The following is a 20,331-nucleotide window of genomic DNA, read 5'->3' as shown; positions in this document are numbered from 1 at the left end:
AAAGCCCGTGCAGTACCGCTCCCCTTCTGCACATGCGCGGTGGGGTTGGCACTCCTTTGCTGGGGACTAAGCATTTAAGCACAACCCAGACCTTTGCTTGAGTGTCTGGGACTATAGCGTCCTCCAGCCCCTTTGGTAAGGAGATTTAACTGCTTACACAGTTACAAACTGGAACAGTTCTCCGGACTTCTGCCATTTGATGCTCCTCCTCGCTGTGGTCACTCACTCTCTGCACCTTGTAAACTCGGCTCTGGTTTCCAGAAACTACCTTGAAGCTTACTGGTCAGTTTCTGAGTTAAAGCCAGATATAGGAGTACCTAGGATTACCTTTCAGTACTTTGGGCTAGGGCAATTGTTTAGAAATGAGTCTGTCCTTCAGGGCGCTTCCATGAGTATCCTGCAGGGTCTCTGCTGAACTTGTGGTCCCAGATAGACCTGACTATGAAAGAGAAACGACAGGGAGCTGACCATATTGGATTGTATAGACAGATCCCCATTTTAGACTTCGTGATTCGCTAAAATGTTTTGTTTACCCCCCCTCCGCCCCCCCCAAAGGTCTCGCCTTTATGATTTAATTATCTCCTACAGGTCTTACCACATGGAACACACCCCATTTCCGGCCAAACAGACTGGTTGGACATCCCTTTTAGGGGCTACCTGTGAATCTTTCTGAAGCTCTTAGTCATCCAGGATCAACTTTAGCCCCTGGATTCTGATTCGTTATATTTCTAGGATGTTATGAGCCAAACGCAGAACCAATCACACTGACTCGCTCCCTCAAGAGCCCTGGCCATTATCCGGAAATATCTCTCTGCCCTTTGAATTCTGGAACTAGAAGTGCTCCAGCCTGCTGGATTTGATATATAATGTACTCATCTCCATCTGAGTGGGAAAAGCAGCTCTTTCATCCCCTCCTTTCTTCTCTCCTGGGAGATTGCCCTGGACTCTTGAGACTGGGCCATTCCTCTGAGTTGCCCTGGGCCTGTTAGAATGAGTCCTCCCTCTGAAAGTCTTCAGGGGTGTCTAGTTTGGTCTTAGAGAAAACTATCACTAACTGATGAGTTAAAGTCTGCTAAATGGATTTGGTGAGCCACAGAGTTCCCTGCCTTGCTTGGTCTGTGGATACGTTCATTTAAAAAAAAAAAATACTAATGCTTCTAGCAATTGCAAACATAATAACATACAATAGTGATTTAAAATAAATTAATAAATGATATATTTTAGTAAAATAAGATTTTTTTATCATAAAAATTAAAGATAGCACTTTACAGTTCACAGTTTTAAGGGTTGAACCCAAGGCTTCACACTTAACTAGGCAAGTGCTCCTCCCTTGGGCCACATCCCTTCTGCAGAATTTCTTCAGTCTGCTGTCATCATCCTCTTTAAAGCATGGTAGGCCCTGATCTTCTGAGCCTTCCACCTATGAGAACCATGATTCAACACCCTCCAAGAGGGTGCCCAGAGGGGTCTTGTTGCTAAGCCTTGGGTGCACTAGAATGAGAGAAACATTCTTTCCAACAATGTCCTCTCAATGCTTGTCTCCATATCACCATTTCCCATCTTGAAAGTAGTTGTAGCCACTCAAGCTGTTTATGCTGCAATCCAGCCATGCAATACCGCATCGGTTCTATCTTGGTGTCTCAGTCTCTAGCTTTAATTTTACAGCTCTATTACACAAGAAACAAAATAAAAACTAACCCAGTAGGTGGCACCTGCAGAAATACATACAGAGCATGGGTGGCAGATTGTATTTTCCAAAAATGGCCATAGCAATATTTATGTTCCCACATACTCTCTCAGAGCCTTGACATCCTTCCATCAAGCAGCGCAATCTATTCTCTTCCCTCTGAATATGGAACACCCCGAGCACACACTTCTAACAAATTTCAGTGTACTATAAGTGATGTTGCCCGACTTCCTAGATATGGTTAAAAAGAAGAAAAAGCCAGTGTAGCTCCTGGGTACTTCTCTCCTTCCCCTTCCCCTTTCCCTTCCCATTCCCCTTCCCCTTCCCCCCTTCCATTGCCTCCTCTCTTTCTTAGTTATATAATTAGTGGGACCCAGTACAATCTGAGAATAAGCTTATTCGTAATAACGATCTCTAAGCCAAAGACCAGCTCAAGGTCGTCACCCGCCACCTCCACATATAGAACCTATGTACCTGCACAGGTCACAGGTTTCAGGTCACAGGTCACAAAGCTCCTTTCTCCTTTATCCTCTGACCCTGGGAACTCAGAGCTAGGGATTCCAGTTGATAACTGTCTGCCAGTGAAGGTCAACGTGGTAGAACTTCATAAACAAGAGCATCTTGGACAGCATACACCTATTTCTCACAGTTCTCACACTAACGGCTTGTTACCATTGTTACTACCCTTGGGACGGGTTCCGCTAACCACCATATTTTCGTTTTACATTTGGCCGTCTTCTTGCCCTGCTCTGTCATAGAGAGCAGGGGTACAGGGCTGCTTTTTATAAGAGCATTAATCTTTTTATTCAGCTCTCCCCTATATCCTCACTTGCATATGCCTTGATTTTGAAGGTTGAGCTTGACTTGGGGGCATAAACATTTAGTCCATAGAACACCCCTTGAATTACCCCTTAAGCACCAGTATTAACTACCACATATGTAGGTGGGAAAGCATCCAGAATCTATAAACAAATTCTTTTTGGTGTTTGGTTGTTGTTGTCTTTGTTTGTTTTTATTCCTGGCACTATGTTTTGGAGTTGATACCCAGCTACAGAAACTAAAATAACATGACTGTAGCTATCACAACCCAGTTATATTATATTCTCTCTCTCTCTCTCTCTCTCTCTCTCTCTCTCTCTCTCTCTCCATCTCCCTCTTGGAAGAACATCTCCTACATCTCTTACAATAACACCTGTATTCTTCCCAGGGTTGACAAAAAAAAAAAAAAAAAAAAAAAAGCCCATGTATCTACACTACAACCATCACAACCCACTAGCAAGAATCCCATGCCCATCCTATACTATTGCTTCCTGGCCATCCACTGAGGCATGAGGCATGTACCAGCAACAACTCTCAAGCAGCATCCATGTAATTCTCTAAGTTTGGCCCTAAGGACCTGGAACCTGTTGAGACTACAAAGGCAGTCTCCCAGTCACATTCACCAATGAGAATGGTCCCCAATTCAGATTCAGGGTTACCCTTCTGAGAATTACATCTATTAAAATCCCCATGAGAGTAGACTCCGAACTTATGTTTCCCTTATATTAGGGTTTTTATGAAACAGGAACCTGAGACCTAAACCTCCGAGTCATGATCCATTCTGTAATCACACACAGTCCCTCTGACTTAATGGCTGCTGGGAACCCGTGACTCTGTCCTTTCTGCCTGCTTATTTGAGTGTCTTTGGGAGCAGTATCTCTTGGAATTTAAAATGCCCAACCCAATGTAATTTAATATGCCACAGCATTCTAGAAAAGAAGTATAAAAATAAAAACCCTAACTAGAAGGTTAGGCTTTTTTTGTTAGGCTTTACAAATTATGAAACCATGACCACTGCAGCTCATCCATTATACAAAATGATATGATGAGTTATTTTGAACACGTAGGAATGTTCTCAAACTAAACAGTCTTCTTACCATAGTGAATTTATTCCGCACAGAACTTGTTGAATTATCTCTTCAGCTTTTGTTAGTCCTCTTCTTTGGCTGTTCTAACTGAAGTCATTTTCCCCCTGACTTCACTTTCAGTTCTATATTAATATGGGAACCACTTCAGAGGCATGCAAACATTAGCTTACATTATGCGTACTCTCTAAGAACATAAATAGCCCCCTTTATTTCTTTTTGTTATCCAGCTGCCAAATAAACGTTAAATTCTCATAAACTTGTTTTCTATATTAAGCCACACAGCGACTATTTGAGAAACATAAACCATAATAAAAATGAAAATGAAAAATGGAAATAAAACCACAATGTATTCCCCAAAGGAATCTTGTCAAATAAGGTTTTTTTTTTTTAAGTGCACAAATGTTTTTCCCCACCCCTTTCTTTTTCCTGAATCATATCCAATCTAAACCAAGCATGTCATAAAAAAAATGTTATTAAAATACATTTCTGGTTCCCTGAAGGACCATTCTTATTGCTAGGATGTTACAACGTAGGACTAGAAATGAGTTACATGGAAATATAAATTCCTGACCAGAAAACCCCAAACCAGGGTTTAAGAAACTACAGAAAGATGACCTGCCTACTTAGTGACTATTCTAAGATATTGGCTTCCCAAGCTAAATAAGCAGAAAGTTTTAAAAAAAAAAAATTTCTGGAATACTTCGACTATCTTCAGCTCCATGTAACTACCCAGTTATGCTTTGTGAAATAAGATGACATGACTTATCAACCTTTTTTCCCCTCTTCGACAACTTGCAAGACAAGCAACATTATAGCCATTACTAGAGAGAAGTTCTGACATTATAACACTGTTCCAGGGTTCTTCTGATATTCCACACCAGTCCATTTGTGACTTCTTCAAAGGGAAGCTTGTGGCAAATGGATTTTCAAGTGAGCAATGGGCAGGGTAGCACACAGGTAGTTCAAGCACTGTATACCACAGTTAGTGGTATCATAGAAGCATACTGATTAAAAAAAAAAAGGCTCCCTAGTATAGTTGATACATAGCTGAATTTTTAAATTAAAAGTCAGCTAATTAAACTGTAGAAATCCACTTTGCCCAAGCTAACATTTCTCAAGCCACACACCAAAGATTTAATATGAATGGCAATAGCAATATGTGTTGTAAGGATGACAGAGTACCCCAAACTATAAACTATGGCTCTGAGGATTGACCTAGTACTTCCTTCAATATCAATTATTTATATTAGCCTATTACTGCACCACCAAATCTGTTGTTTGACCCTCCAGAAGTAGCCTGTCCACAAGACTACCAAGGTGGCTGGTAGATCAATATTGTGCCTTGTAGGCCCAAGAACAAGACTAAAAGAGATAGCAACTATCACATACCAACTATCACATCATGAACCCTCTCCTTCCCCCTTCATCTCCCCCTCCCCCTCCTCCTGCAGGATAGCTACCTGGGGCAGTTTTTCTTAATTCTTTTAGGGGAGGAAAAAGACATTCTTTGGATGGACCTAGTGGGTGTGTTAGCAAAACACTCGTTTTGAAAACAAACCAGAAGTGATAATAAGACGGGCCACCTGCATTTAAGACACCAACACCCACATAAAGGGCCTTTCAAGTTGTCCAAGGCAAAATCAACTCTGCACCAAGGTGAGCCAAGTAGTCCATGATGTGGAAAGTCTCTCAGCATCCACAGTCTCTGGGAGAACAAAGGGATGCCAGCGGGATGCCTGTTTAAAGTGGATAATCTGAGCATAGAAATGGTGAAAGCTAGAATCAAAAATTAGAATTATGTTAGTTAAAAAATAAATAAATAAATCGAGCAAAAAGGAGTCTCTCCAGGAATCTCCCACGGTGCACAGCAAGCAACTGGACCTTGATGCCAACCGTGAGAAGATTGCCGTCCTTTGTGGATTAGGTATTTGGCAGCAACCTACACAGACTCACTGTAGTCAGTGTGTTTCATGTCTTTTCTCTAGATGTCTCCAACTGATGCTTGTAATATCTACTCAAACTGCCCCCAGTAGAATGGTCACAAGAAGTCATTGTAGAAATTCCCAGGATATTTATGCTTGTCATCGTTTTAAAGATCTTATATGTTCAGAGTAGAAGTGTGTCATCTTTAGCATGACAGAGTCAGGCTTGAGTCTGCTCTAATCTAAAGGGACTCTGACATAAAATAACAAATATTCTAAATCTGTGATTCTCAACCTGTGTGCTGCGACCCCTGGGAGTGGATTATGATTCACACAGTAGCAAAATTACAGTTCTAAAATAGCAATAATTTTCTGGTCGGGGGCTCACCACAACATGAGGAACTATATTAAAGGGTCACAGCACTGAGAACCACTGCGCTAGATGGCATTTTTTATGCACACAGGACACTGTGAAGCTTGACTATGTGAACACTGGGACTCCTTATGAAGGAATCTGAAAGACAAAATAGCAGATATGACTTGTTGTGCCTTTGTCCCTATCTGGCCTTGCACATTGGTTACTGGCTGTCTTGTCAGAGCAGAGGAACCCTTGATTCGGCAGTAGTAAAGCAATAATGTTGTGCCTAAAGGTACCCCAGCTTCTGACACAGGGCACTGCCAGGAACTGCTGTGCCTCTGCCAAAGTTCCAATTCCCCTTCTACATCTTGCAGGAATGTGGCTATCCCCTCTCTTCTTCTGCAGCATCCATACAAGGTGCCTTTTGTGCTTTGGTTACAAAGGAAAGGAAGGGAGGAAGAAAGCAAGAGACGAAGAAGTGCCCTATTTGTGTGCTGCGAAGTTTTCTTCCTTGGAAAGAATACAAAGTGCAGGAAACATGGCTTGTTCCTCGTTTTTCTTTGTCTTCCCTTTTCTGTTTTGTCTTTTGCTCCTTTCCTAAAACTCATCTTTTGGCTACAAGAGAGTGCAGAATGGACTCAGGCAAACAATGTTTCAAGGAAGGAAAAAAGAAAAAGAAATGATGCTTGCTGGAGATATTAGAGCCATGGAAACGGAAGAGTCACATCAGGGGATCAACCTAGATGTCCACGAAGATGTGGATACATGCACAATGAAGTTTTGTTCCTCCATGAGGAGCAGAACTGTGTTTACTGGACAGTGGATGAAGTGCATTTCTGTGGTTTGAATGGCCATAAGCCCACACGAGAGAACACTCAATCCCCAGCTGATGAGGCTGTTTGTGGAAACTTTAAGCAGTGGAGCCTCTCTTCCTGGAGGAAATGGGTCACTTTAGAGCCAGCCTCACTTCCTGTTCCGGTGTAACCAGCCTGTCTCCAGTATGACCACCTGTCTTTCCATGCCCACTGCCATGTCTTTCCCATCATGATGAACTATAAACTCACATAAGCCTCTCTCCCTTCAGAAGCTTTTGTCTGGGTATTGTATTAGAGTAACAGAAGAGACACTGAGATGCACGCCTTCTCTCAAATGTGGCTCTTGGGGGGGGGGCAGAGACACTAAAAGTAAAGGAGCCTGTGAGGCATATGGAAGGAGAAAGGGAGGGAGAAGAAGACAAGAAAGCACAATAGTAGTTGAGTGTAATAAAAGTGAAGTGTGTGCATAAACAGCAATGTCATAATGAGGCACACTACTTCTGTGATCAGTATATGCCAAGTAAAAACGTGCATTTAAAATCAAACATTAAGAAAAGAAGCAGAGTACTTCACACTGGGATAGTAATAAAGCTGCCTTGGGGGCCTCTCAGGAATCAGAAAAACCCCATCCACAACACTGAAAAGGCATAAAAGATGAACTCCCTTAGGGGTTACTTCAGTCAACAGTACCTTCGGTGTGCCCTACTCCCACAGGATTATACAGGAACTCGTTTTCCTCAGTAATAGGTTCATCATGCTTATGTGCACTTTGCATGTTGCAGCCATGTTCCAAGGGTGGTAGGAAAGGCTGAGATCGCGTATCATAAGCAGGAAGCAGAGACCATGTGGGAATGGCATTTTTAAGCCTCAAGGTCCACCCCCAGTGACACACTTCCTCCAACAATGGCACAGCTCCTAACTCTTCCCAAATAATTCCACTATCTAGGTCCTGGTCTTCATATGACCCAACAAGGAGAGGGCATTCTCATTCAAATCACTACACATGTCAAGGAAAGCATAAGATGCTAGGCAATGTGTAGCAGACAAGCCTCCAAAAGGCTCTGTCATTAGAGATCCTGGAAACATGACTATTCTCTGAGAAAATCTGCAAGCAATAATTAACCCAAAAGATGGGTTTTCTGGGCTGACACCAGTAAAGCAACAGAAAGAGATGGCCAAGCACTGTGGAGATCACATCCTGTCAATGTATCCCTCAGATACCAACCACAGACCTAAAGACGTGATGTTTGTGCTAGTGCATTTCAGTTTCAGGTTGGTCCTCCTCTTCCTTTGGGTCCTCACTCCTGCCTTTTCATTTTAAAATGTTTACTCTGTGCTGTTATAATCCTCAAAGAATCTACTTTTAAAAAATGTCATCTATGCCTAGAGTTCCAGAAACACCTTTACACTTGGACTTTTGAACAACTGTTACAGCTTTTAGAATGAATGTATTTTGTATTGTGAGGTAGCCATCAGACTTTAGAAGCCAGAAGAGAAAATGTTAAGATTTGAATATAAAATGTCTTCCACAGACTTCTGTATTAAACAGGTGGTGTCATTCCTTGAGGACACTTGCCTTGACCTAAAAGCAATAAATCTAGTCAGCAATAGACTGAAACCTCTGACACCACGAGCCAAATAGCTTATACCATTAAGTTGTTTTCCTAAGGTTGAAGTAAGGAGCTGTGAGCAACACACTTAGTGTTAACTGCACAGTGGCTGGCTCTGGCATGGTATGGAAGCTTGGCTGGTCTGAATGTTCAAGTTGGTTTGTTTTTTTGTTTTTTGTTTTTTTGTTTTTCCATACTGAAATGTGTAGACATAGCTGGAGCTATCCACACAATCTCTCTTTTATCTCCCTCTCACTCTGTTCCTTGTTTCTTTCTCTCTTTTTTCCATTCTTCATTCTAGACTGTGAACACTGCACATAGCTGACTAGGCTTACGTAAAGGCAAAAGCCCGTGTGGTTAGATGTCTTCTAAATTCCTACAAGGCAAAACACTGCAAGTTCTTTTATGACCTTGTGCCAGAAATCATGGAGCCATACATCCATTGAACTCTATCAGCTACAGAGGATAAAGCCAGTTTCCTGAGGAGAGATGACCAAAGTCATGCATGCAGGAGAGACTAGTTTCTTGGAAGCTGTCTTTAGAACCTAGGTAGGATATAACAAAGATGGTGTCTAAACTCAAGAACCTCACAATGGTTAATAAAGCTGGGACTATGTATTGTAATCTGATTACTGATTTTGGCTTTGCCCGTGTTTGTGAATGTGATGTCACCTTTAAATTCCAAACAACAAAACCTAAAATCACTGTTGGCAGTCTCCTTCTGCCACCTGTGGATTGATATGTAGAACTCTTAGCTCCTTCTCCAGCATCATATCTGCCTGCATGCTGCCATGTTTTCCACTATGACAATAATGAACTAAACTTCTGGAAGTATAGGTCAGCCCCAATTAAATGGTTTCCTTTATAAGAGTTGCTGTGGTCATGGTGTCTCTTCACTGCAAGGGAACCCTAAGACAGGTAGTCTTATAGAACCAAAAACTAGGTAGCAGTTTAAAAACAAACCAAACAAAACAACAAACAAACAAACAAACAAACAAACCCTCTGCTTCAAAAAGTTTTTTTAAAGTATAAAGGGTTCAGTCAGAATGAAAAGGACAAAACCAAATACTGTATGTTTATAGCCAATACTGTTTTTCTTAAACACACATATATGTATCTATATGTTCATATTCATATAAACTCATGTACACAAGACTAGAAAGAATCTTATGAATATGACCAAGATTGTTTTTTCTTCTTTATGTCTTTCCAAATTTACTGTAATCACATGTATTCTTTTGTTATTTTTACCTCTAGCATGTACAATGAGCATCCAGTAAGGAAAGTGAAAAGTTAATCTTTATACTCATGTCTGGGACTAAGGCTTTCTAAATCTACCATAAAAGGAGAAGCATAACCTTCTACAGTGAGACTTGGTAAAAGTGAAAAAACAAAGCCTTCTGAATGGCTAGAGGTATCATTCTGTGATCTCAACAGTGACAACTTTGTAAGCATACGGTGAAACAACAAGGGATTTTCTAAATTATTCTATGTGTAGAAAGTGTAACTCAGACAACAATGAGTCCAAGAACTGAGTAATTGGCCCAATACACACACACACACACACACACACACACACACACACACACACAGAGGCAATGTTCTGCCATAGATAGTGTTGAACATTTCTAACGAAGTTATATGATCAGCAACATTTCATCCCTGCAATAGTCCTGAAGCACCAACATTTATTTTTGTGGTTTGGTTTTGTTTAGTTTTGAGACAAGGCCCCACAGTGTAGCCTGGTAGAACTAGAAGTCACTATGTAGGCGAGGTTGACTTTGAACTCACAGAGATCCACATGCTCTGCATGCCAAATACTGGGATTAAAGGCCTATGTACTGATACATCACTTTGCCCTAGAAATTGTCCTAATTTCCTCAAATGTTGAAACAAAGAAAGGTGAAAGAATAAATATGACTAAAACTCCACATCACGCCACATTTGAAAGTGAGAGTTCAGGCCATCCATTGGAAAATGAAATATTTTTAAGCAATAGCAGATACAATATGCTTTCCTGTTTTACAAGCACATATAAATGGGAAGAGAAAGTACTTCACTGGGAGGTGTGTAGAGTAGCAACTAGAAATAGATGTTTAATGACCTCTGTAGCAACAAGACGAACGATGAACTGTGCATGGCTCCTGTGACTGAACCTCATCTCTATGTCATAGCTAATATAGGATAGATCACAATTTTAACTCAAGCTATTCACTTTTTTTCAGGTGGAGTTTAAAGTATTTAACCATATAGTTCACAATACTGCCTTTGAATCCGTCTTCCCTTTTTTGAGATGTCTGGTATTCAGTCACTTGGTGTCCTTCCTTCTTTTCTTCTCCAGAAAAAAAAAAAAAAAAGGAAAACAAAAACAAAGCAAAACAAAATCAAAAACAAAAACAAAAACTCTTCTTAAACAGAACACCCGTCAGGAATAAAGGAAAATATTGCCCCATGGAGCCATGAAAGTGGACTGTCAGCAATGATTTTAAGTGAAAGTATTTGAGTGTTTCCTGGGAAACATCTAAAAAGGCAACAGCAGTTTCTTTGTCCATTCCTTCCTACAGCAATAATGTAGGTGATTTGACCAAAGCTGAAACACCTATTTTGGTGTCTGAGAGACGGCACCAACAGTGATGGAAGAAACCGAGGGGCTCATACCAAATGCTGTTGACCATGCAACTTCCCTAGCAATTATTAACACTGCCTGTTCCAGATCATTGTACGAGTGTGTGTGCCTGTTTTAAAAACAATGCTGTCTACTGGGTCAGTGACTGTTATTCAGATACTGTTCTGTAGCTTACAGCCAAACATAATCTCACCTGATTAAAGAATAAATCTCTCTTCTCCTTCCAATCTCGGCCAGAGCACTGAACAGATCCGGGCAGCAGCTCTGGCCCCAATCTTACAGAACCCAGAGGAAGCAGGCCTCCCAGGAGCTCTAACCCAGGCAGTATCTTAGGTAAGCAGACAGCAACACCCGCCCCAAGAAAGGAATAACTGGGACCCACTAAAACCCAGGAAGTTACTCCTGGCCCAGAGCACTGGTCCTTCCTGTCTGCACCTGAGCACTGAGCAGATTTTGGGCCCCAGCTCTAACCCCAGTAGTAACACCCACCTCACACAGTTCTGATACAACCAAGATAATAGGAAAGACAGGCTCCAGTCAGAGACAGCACAGGTAGCATAAAAGAGATCCGGATGGTGAAAGGCAAGCACAAGAACATAAGCATCAGCAACCCAGTGTACGTGGCATCATTAGAACCTAGTTCTCCCACACAAGAAACTCCTGAATTCCCCATATCACCAGGAAAGCAAGATTCAGATTTAAAATCACTTCTAATGATAAAGATATATGAATTTAAGAAGGACATAAATAACACTCTCAAAGAATTTGAGGAGAACACAGTTAAACAGGTAGATGCCCTTAAAGTGGAATCAGAAAAATCTCTTAAAGAATTACAAGAGAAGACAACCAAACAAGTGAAGGAATTGAGCAAAACAATCCAGGACATAAAAATGGAAGTAGAAACAATCAAGAAATCACAAAGGGAGACTACCCTGGAGATAGAAAAACCTAGAAAAGAGATCAGGAGTCATAGACACAAGCATCACCAACAGAATACAAGAGATAGAAGAGAGAATCTCAGGTGCAGAAGATACCATAGGAAATATTGACACAACTGTCAAAGAAAACGCAAAACGCAAAAAGTTCTTAACACAAAATATCCAAGAAATCCAGGACACAATGAGGAGACCAAACCTAAGGATAATAGGTATAGAAGAGAGTGAAGATTCCCAACTTTAAAGGGCCAATAAATATCTTCAACAAAATTATAGAAGAAAACTTCCTTAATCTAAAGAACGAGATGCCCATAAACATACAAGAAGCCTATAGTACACCAAATAGACTAGACCAGAAAAGAAATACCTCCCATCACATAATAATCAAAACACCAAGTGCACAAAACAAAGAAAGAATATGCAGTAAGAAAAAAAAGGCCAGGTAACATATAAAGGCAGACCTATCAGAATTACAGCAGACTTCTCACCAGATACTATCAAAGCTAGAAGATGCTGGACAGATGTCATACAGACCCTAAGAGAACACAAATGCCAGGCTACTATACCCAGCAAAACTCTCAATTACCATAGATGGAGAAACCAAGGTATTCTATGACAAAACCAAATTTACACAATGTCTTTCCACAAATCCAGCATTACAAAGGATAATAGCAGGAAAGCTCCAATACAAGGAGGGAAATTATACCCTAGAAAGAGCATGAAAGTAACCCTCTTCCAACAAATCCAAAAGAAGATAGCCACACAAAGATAATTCCACCTCTAATAACAAAAATAACAGGAAGCAATAATCACTGTTCCTTAGTATCTCAACATTAATGGACTCAGTTCCCCAATTAAAACACATAGGATAATGGGCTGGATACATAAATGGGACCCAGCGTTTTGCTGCACACAGGAAACCCACCTCGGTGACAAAGACAGATTCTACCTTAAAGTAAAAGGTTGGAAAACAATTTTTTTTTCAAGCAAATGGTCCTAAGAAACAAGCTGGAGTAGCCATTCTAAAATCTCCAGCCCGAGAACACAAAGGGAGGAACTCATGGCTCCACCTGTATAGGTAGTTGAGGGTGGCCTTTCCAGGCATCAGTGGAAGTGGAGGGCCTTGGTGCCTGAAAGTTTGGATTCCCTAATGTTGGAGGATTTGAGAGCAGGGAGGCGGGAATGGGAGGATGGCGGGATTACATCCTCATAGCAACTCCCAGAGTTATATGGATTAGACATGACAGAGGCAAGCCGCCAGAAGACTAGATTCCAGAATTCAAACAAAACATTATCTTGATATTTAAATTTCTTTTGAGAATTGTATATTACAGAATACACAGCCTTTGTGTATCTACTCATCAGGCAAGCTGAGCAGACCTGCTAGAACCTCTGATGTCCTGGAATTCCAGCTGGATGCGGTGAAGATACAGTGTCAGAGGCTTATCAATTTTTTCTCCCCCCCCCGCCCCTCTTCTAATAGCTCAGTGCCCATAATCAGCTTGAAGAAGTTAATGAAGAGTTGGGACCCCTGTTCCCTGGGCTTGGAGACTGAGGTGGTTAATATTGGGCTGTCTTTCTAGGGAAAAGTAGTGGTTTTGTTGGAACAGGGAGGATTAGCTAGAATTTATTGCATAGCCATAACCTATTGGTAGAAATATGTGTAATTGTTATTAAGATGAAGTTACAATTTCTTAAATGGTACAAAATTTACTTGGATTTCAAATTTAAGGTTTCCATTGGTACGAGCTTCTTATTGATATAAAAGTGAAATGAATATTGTTACTCTCATAGGCATTGTGCCTGTATAACACATTTAAGCATACAAGGCTTAGACCCAGTCCTTCTTTAACTTTTTTAAGTGATTTGAGATGGTTAGCCTGTGAGTTAAGGGACTATAGCAAATTAATGGCTTTGAGTTTATTGTTAGGGTGTTTTCTATATTTTCTTTAGAAATAGCTGAGAGGAGTTAACAGACAACAGTCCAGATTACCTTACATAAATAGTTGGTTTTCAAAACTTCAGAAGTCCACAGAATTGACGTTTACAAACATTTCTGTATTAATGTTCATTTTGATTAGAGACCTGTCTGCTCCTGACAGCTTCCTGTCTTGGATTCTAAGAAGAAATTGAGCATCTTTGGAGTTATTCCAGTTGTGGTGAGACAGCCACTAGGCAAGAATCGCCTCTTTTCATCTACAGACAAATTACTGTCTAGAAAAGGACACACTTGCAGAATAGTTGGCTGATTATATCTGCCTAGACAGAGTAATCAGTCCTTAATAATTCTGCAGCACTAGGTTTGTCAGATGATCCTGGGCCAGAAGGCTGAATATTGGATGCTCCAACATTTTGTAGTATAGGGACTGTTCAGGTGTTCAGCAATCTCTATAAATTGGCTAAGTTTTAGAAGCTATGCTTTGTGCTTCCATAATTTCAATTAATTCAGCCATTCTGGATTTCTAATGGGGTTGAAGACTTATAGTCTTATAGCCAATTCCAGCTATTTACTTTGAAAGAAAAGATTTGAGAGGATGATTTTCAGCTGACATTCATTCTAAAGCCAAGAAAAAAAAAAAGCCAGGTTCAGAACTAAGTCTTTTATTTAGGAGAGATGACAGTGGTTCTGGTTAGTCAACAAAATGATGGACTGGATATTAGGTCTATCTTGTGCCTTACTGACACCAATTGGTATAGTTATGTTCTAATTGTATTTTGAGAGAAAAGTTTTATTTTAACAGCAAGAGTGATATGTAGGAGGAGGTAAGGAGAGGAGGAGGAGATGGAGAAGAGGAAGAGGAGCTAGGTGAGGAGAGAGAGAGAGAGAGAGAGAGAGAGAGAGAGAGAGAGAGAGAGAGACAGGGAGGCAGAGGTTTGCGTGTCCCTGCCAGTCAACGATAGTTCATATATCTAGGTTGGGTATTGGGTTACACTTCTGATTGATATTGAGTATTACCAAACTTATAAAGCCTTTGATTAATATTTTTTTAAAAATTGTATAAAAGCAAAAAGGAGAAGGGGGCATGGGATAGGGGTTTTCTAGGGAAGGTAAATGGGGAAAGGGGATGGCATCTGAAATGTAAATAAAATATCCAATTAAAAATAAAAGAATAAATCTCTTATGTGCTGTATGTCTCGAGATTTTCTGTTTCTAAAACTCCTAGAAATCCTTTCTGCTTACATCCTCTAAAGCAGTGGTTCTCAACCTTCCTGATGCTATGACCCTTTAATAATATGGTGGTGACCCTCAACCATAAAATTATTCCTTCACTACTTCATAACTGTGATTCTGCCACGGTTATGAATCATAATGTAAATATCTGATATGCAGGATGTGATATGGTGTGTGACCACAAGGGGGTCACGACCACAGGTTGAGACCCACTGCTCTAAGACCACCATTCCAGAGGGATTTTCTTTTCTCATGTCTGCAGGTAGGCTTCTTGTCTCCCCTCTTCCCTCCCTATCCTTCTATTTCTCATTGTCTAAATTCTAAAGCACCCCCTCCTTATAACTTGTGGGCCATAGCAGATCCTCTTTGGAAGCTAAGAAAGGCAATCAATAACCTTTAGGAAGAAAGGGCAGGGGAGGAAAACCCAATTGGAAAGCTCATGTATTATCATTTTTTTTCTATGTAGCATAACTCACAGTTTTCACAAGCCTTGAATCCAGGGTAGGAGTTCAGCATAACAGTGATCCTTCTTGCTTGGCAAGTCAGCATTAAGGAAGAATTCTCTTGAATTTGATCCCCTTGTCTATCCCAGAGTACTAGATAGCCAGGCACCGCCTTGAAAGAGCGCCTGTTAGTTAAGACTGTTATTATAGGGAAGTGAAAGCAAGAAGAGATCTCTAGCTAAGCCTCTTGAAGATATTCTGCCATGGTTTCTGGGTGGGGCATAGCAGTAAGAGGCTCAGTAGAGATGGATGTTGAGAGGAGGACCAGATGCATGCGGAGCTGCTGTGGACAGTGCAGTAGCCTGTAGCACTGCCCTCTGCACAAAGGTGCAGACCCATCATCTGTGGATCAGAGAACTGGAACGCTCTTAGCATAGGGCTGGAGGGTTTGGCCTCACAGGCTGCCTGCAGGCTGTGTGGAGCTCGCTGTTGGGAGGAGTAACTGAGCTCTGATCCACTCCCAGCAGATCAGATGTTTCCTGCAGGCTAGTCTCTCTCCCGAGGTGGTTTCCTGTTCAACAGGATGTGAAAGCCTAGAGACCAGCAGGCAAATTATGATTACTTCCAGTCAGTATCCACAGCACAGAATCCTAGTGCTTTGTCTGTGTCCTCAGTCCTCCACAACACTCAGGGAACATCGGAGCTCACAGACTAGAGGCTTCTGCATTAACCTGCAATTTACTGAGAGGTCAAAGCTGGTTAGGGCCAACAGCAAAAGTGGGTGGGGGCGCAGGAAGACGGGGGACGAAATCTGAAAGCAGATGTAGCTCTGATGATGGCCACATACTTTGGCCAAGTCCTTAACTCACTTGTACAACCAATTGTTAAGGCACGAGAGATACACACCGAAGCTCACACTACACACATCCCACCTCCGACTACCAAAAACTTCTCCAAGTCTGTGACTAAAACAAAACAAGCAAAAAACAAAACAACAACAACAAAAAAAACTGTTAAAAAAAAGCCCAATCTATTAGCATTGTTTTTACTTTATTTTCGTATTTTTAGCCTTTTATGTCACATTTTTATTCCTCTTTTTATTTCCATTTAGTTTTATTTGCATGTTTTTATTTAGTTTGGAATTTTTTATTTTGTTTTCTTTCCTTTTTTCCTTCTTTATTTCCTTATTTTATTGTTGTTACCTTTACTAATGATAGCTTTTCATAGTATTTTTTTTTCAATTATTTTTTCCAATTCCTTTTCTGTGATTGCTGGTAGTGAACTATTGTCTTGATTGTTTTTTTAGTGTGTTTTTCTATCTGGTTTGTTTTGGTGGTGTTGCCATTACAGAAGCGTGCGTTTTTCTCTGAGTGTTGTTATAGAATGGGTTTTCAAGGGCGGGCCACTCACCAAAAAATTCAGTGTAAGGTGTCTCGGGGAGACTAGACCAGACAGAAAACTGAGTACTGGGAATTGAAGATGAGACTGAGAAATTTATAGTCAAGAAACGACACAGAAGAAATTCAGTCAAGACCTTTGGAGTATAACTATGGGATTAAAACCTTTTAATCAAAGGTGTGGGTTAGGGGATGGATGTGGAAGAAAAAACCCTCGGACACTCAATCTATGAAATTATAGCAGGGAGTTTGCCACATCTAGGGGAAAAAATGGATGTCCAGGTACGGGAGGAATCTAGAGTTCTAAATAAACCTGGCTAGAAAATAATCTCTCCATATTTCACCATGCTGAAATATAAAGCTACAGAACAAAGAAAGAATACTGCGAATATTACCTCAAATTAGCTGCCTAATTCCTCCAGAACTAAATGAAAATTGCCATGTTCCTCAAACTATCCTATAGAATAGACAGAGAAAGAACATTTCCCACCTCATTCTGATGGAAAGGTCCTGAGATATTAGCACAACTGACCCCATGTTAGAATCACCATGGTGACCTTAGAACTAAGCAGGTCACTGGACCACCTTTCTTTCATTCTCTGCTCCATTTTTGTTCCTGCACTTCTTTAGACAGAAAAAATTCTGGGTCAAAAAAAAAAAAAAAAAAAAAAAAAAAAAAAAAAAAAAACTGAAGGTGGGTTGGTGGCTCCATCCCTCCAACTTGGGATCCATCCCGTGGGTGGAGACTAAACCCTGACACTATTAGTGATGCTATGTTATGCTTGTAGACAGGAGCCTACCATGGCTGTCCCCTGAGAGGCTCCACCAGCAGCTGACTGAGACAGATGCAGATACTTACACTCAACCATTGGCCTGAGGTCTGAGACCTCTATAGAAGAGTTAGCAGAAGGATTAAAGGAGCTGAAGGGGATGGCATCCCCATAGGAACACCAACAGTGTCAACAAACCCAGACCCCTGGGAGCTCCTAGAGACTAAGCCACCAATGCAGGCTGGTCCAAGGCCCTGGCACAGATGTAGCAGAAGATTGCATTGTCCTCAGCAGGAGCAGATGTGCCTAATCCTGTAGAGACTTGATGCCCAGGGAAGAGGATGCTGGGGGGCAGAGGGGTACCTTCTCAGAGGCAAAGGGGAGGAAGAATGGGGTAGAAAACTCTGGGAGGGGGACCAGGGGGCAACATTTAGGATGTAAATTAATCAAATAATTGGAAAAAAAAACAAGTAGGTAGGCATCAATATCTGCCAAACCAGGAATGAAGACCTAATCTATCAAAACCTAGTCAATGGTTCCAGGATCCACCATGTCCCTTGCTTTTGAGCTTCTGTAGTTTTGCTTCTGGCTAACTCTTCTTGATAAGTGAAGTGTGTCAACCAGGATATAGTTTTTGTGCATGAAAAACAGAATGGTGAGTTTCTAGACTACATGACTGGGGCAAGTTCCCCCATGTATTTGCTTTAAGAGAGCCTGTGTGTTCTGTAGAGGAATTAACTTACAATACTTAGGCCAATATCACCTTTATCAAAACCAGGTATGGATACAATACAAAAAATATAGACAAATTTCTTTGATGAACATAAGCACAAAGTCCATAAAATCCTTGCAAACCAGGTTCATCAACATGAAAGGATCATAATCACAATCAAGTTACTATCATTCCAGGGTTACAAAGGTTGGTTAATTAATGAAGATGAATAAATATATAGATAAATAAATACAACACAACAAATAGGCAGGATCGTGGGGCAAATTCACACATTTATTATAGAGGAAAGGCCTTTCACAAAATGTAACATCCCTTCAAGCTAAAAGCAGAGCAGAAGGAACATCTCAACGTAAATGTATGTATGAGAAGACCATAGTCAATATCATATTGTATGGAGAAATATTTTTACATTTCAATACAAATGAGTCAAGGGGTCAAATTTCCTCATGCTAATCCAGTATAATGCTTGATTTCTTAGCTTGTAAATAAAGCCAGGGAAGGAAATAAAAGTGATCCAAGAAGTGAGAGAGCAAGGATGATGCAATCCTGTATCTAAAATGCCTTAAAGACTGTACCATCAAACACTTAGGTCTGATAAACGTTGCAGCAATGGAGCAGGATTATAAAAATCAGGATTATGTTTTCAACATAACAGTAACAATCTTATTATAATCTATGAGTTAAGGGCAGTTCCCATTAAAATTATAATAATATTCTTCACATTAACAAGGAAGAAACCCTAAAATTCACATGGAAGCTCAGAAGACCTTTAATAGCCAAAGTAGTATTTAGCCAAAAGAGTAGTGCCGTGGGTATCACAGTACTTGATTTCAGCTCTACCATAGATCCATGGTAACAAAACCAGCAAGGTATTTTTACAAAAACAACACAGAGACCAGCAAATGGAAGTATTAGAAAAATGTCAGGCAGATGTAGACACTGGATTCTTCACAAGGGGACCAAAAACACATGTTGGAAAAAGAAAGCAGCTTCAAGAAATTGTGCCAAGGTAATCGGATATTCTTTAGAGATGACAGAAACTAGACACCTACTTCCTCATAGAAAAAGCAACTGGATCAAGGTCTTTACTGTAAAATCTGAAGCTGCTAGAGAAAACAAAGGGGAGAGATTTCAGAACAGAAGTATAAGCCAGAAGTAATAGCAAAAGACAAAGGGGAATCACATGATACATTGTCTGCACCGCAGAGGAAACAATTATCAAAGTTAAGATATAGCCTACAGAATGGGAGAAAATGTTTGACAGCCACACGTCAAACAAGCTATTAATACAGATATTAATATCCATAACACAGAAAACTTAAACACTAAAAGACAAAACCTTCTCAAAGGAAGTGCAAATGACCCAAATACACACAGATAAATGTTCAACATCTTTTCCCATCAAAGAAATGCAAAGCTACAGTGAAGCTCAATATCACCCAATCAAAATGGCTGTTATCAAGAAATAAAATATGACAAGTATTGGCCTAGAGTGTGGGAGAAAGGAATCCTTATATACCATGGATGGGAATGTAAATTATACCAATCCTCATGGGAATAAGCACCATTGTTATTGTGGTGTTATTCACAATACTCATGTTATGCAACCAGCTCTGGTATTCATCAGTAGATGAATGGATAAAAACAACTGTGGTACATATTCAAGATGGAGTATCATTGGGCAGCAAAGAAAAGTGAAACCATATTGTTTGTAGTACAACTTTATGTTAAACCTACTGCAAATGCTTTTTAAAAAATACTTTTTGTGTTCCTTCTGGTCTAGGCCAGAGCACCGAGCAGATCTTGGGTGGCAGCTCTGCCCCCAGTATCTAAGAACCCAAAGGAAGAGGGGATCCCAGGTGCTCTAATTCAGGCAGTATCTTAGGTAAGCAGACAGCAAGGCCTGCCCCAAACAGAGAGTAACTGAGACCCACAAGGGCCCAGGAAGTCACTCCT

At 40.6% G+C, this 20,331-nt stretch overlaps 1 long non-coding RNA gene across 1 annotated transcript in view; it reads right to left on the bottom strand.

Moving 5' to 3' along the window:
• LOC143441145 (uncharacterized) overlaps positions 1-15,904 on the bottom strand; it is a 32,332-nt gene extending 16,428 nt beyond the window's left edge. Inside the window, exon 1 of the long non-coding RNA XR_013108370.1 lies at positions 15,509-15,904. This is a non-coding gene — a long non-coding RNA (uncharacterized LOC143441145). The remainder of the gene's footprint in view (positions 1-15,508) is intronic.
• Positions 15,905-20,331: the final 4,427 nt, after the last annotated feature.

This window comes from Arvicanthis niloticus, chromosome 2, assembly GCF_011762505.2.
Source record: "Arvicanthis niloticus isolate mArvNil1 chromosome 2, mArvNil1.pat.X, whole genome shotgun sequence".
Classification (NCBI taxonomy): Eukaryota; Metazoa; Chordata; class Mammalia; order Rodentia; family Muridae; genus Arvicanthis; species Arvicanthis niloticus.
Note: the sequence above shows the minus strand (reverse complement) of the source record. Positions and strands in the feature narration are given on the sequence as shown.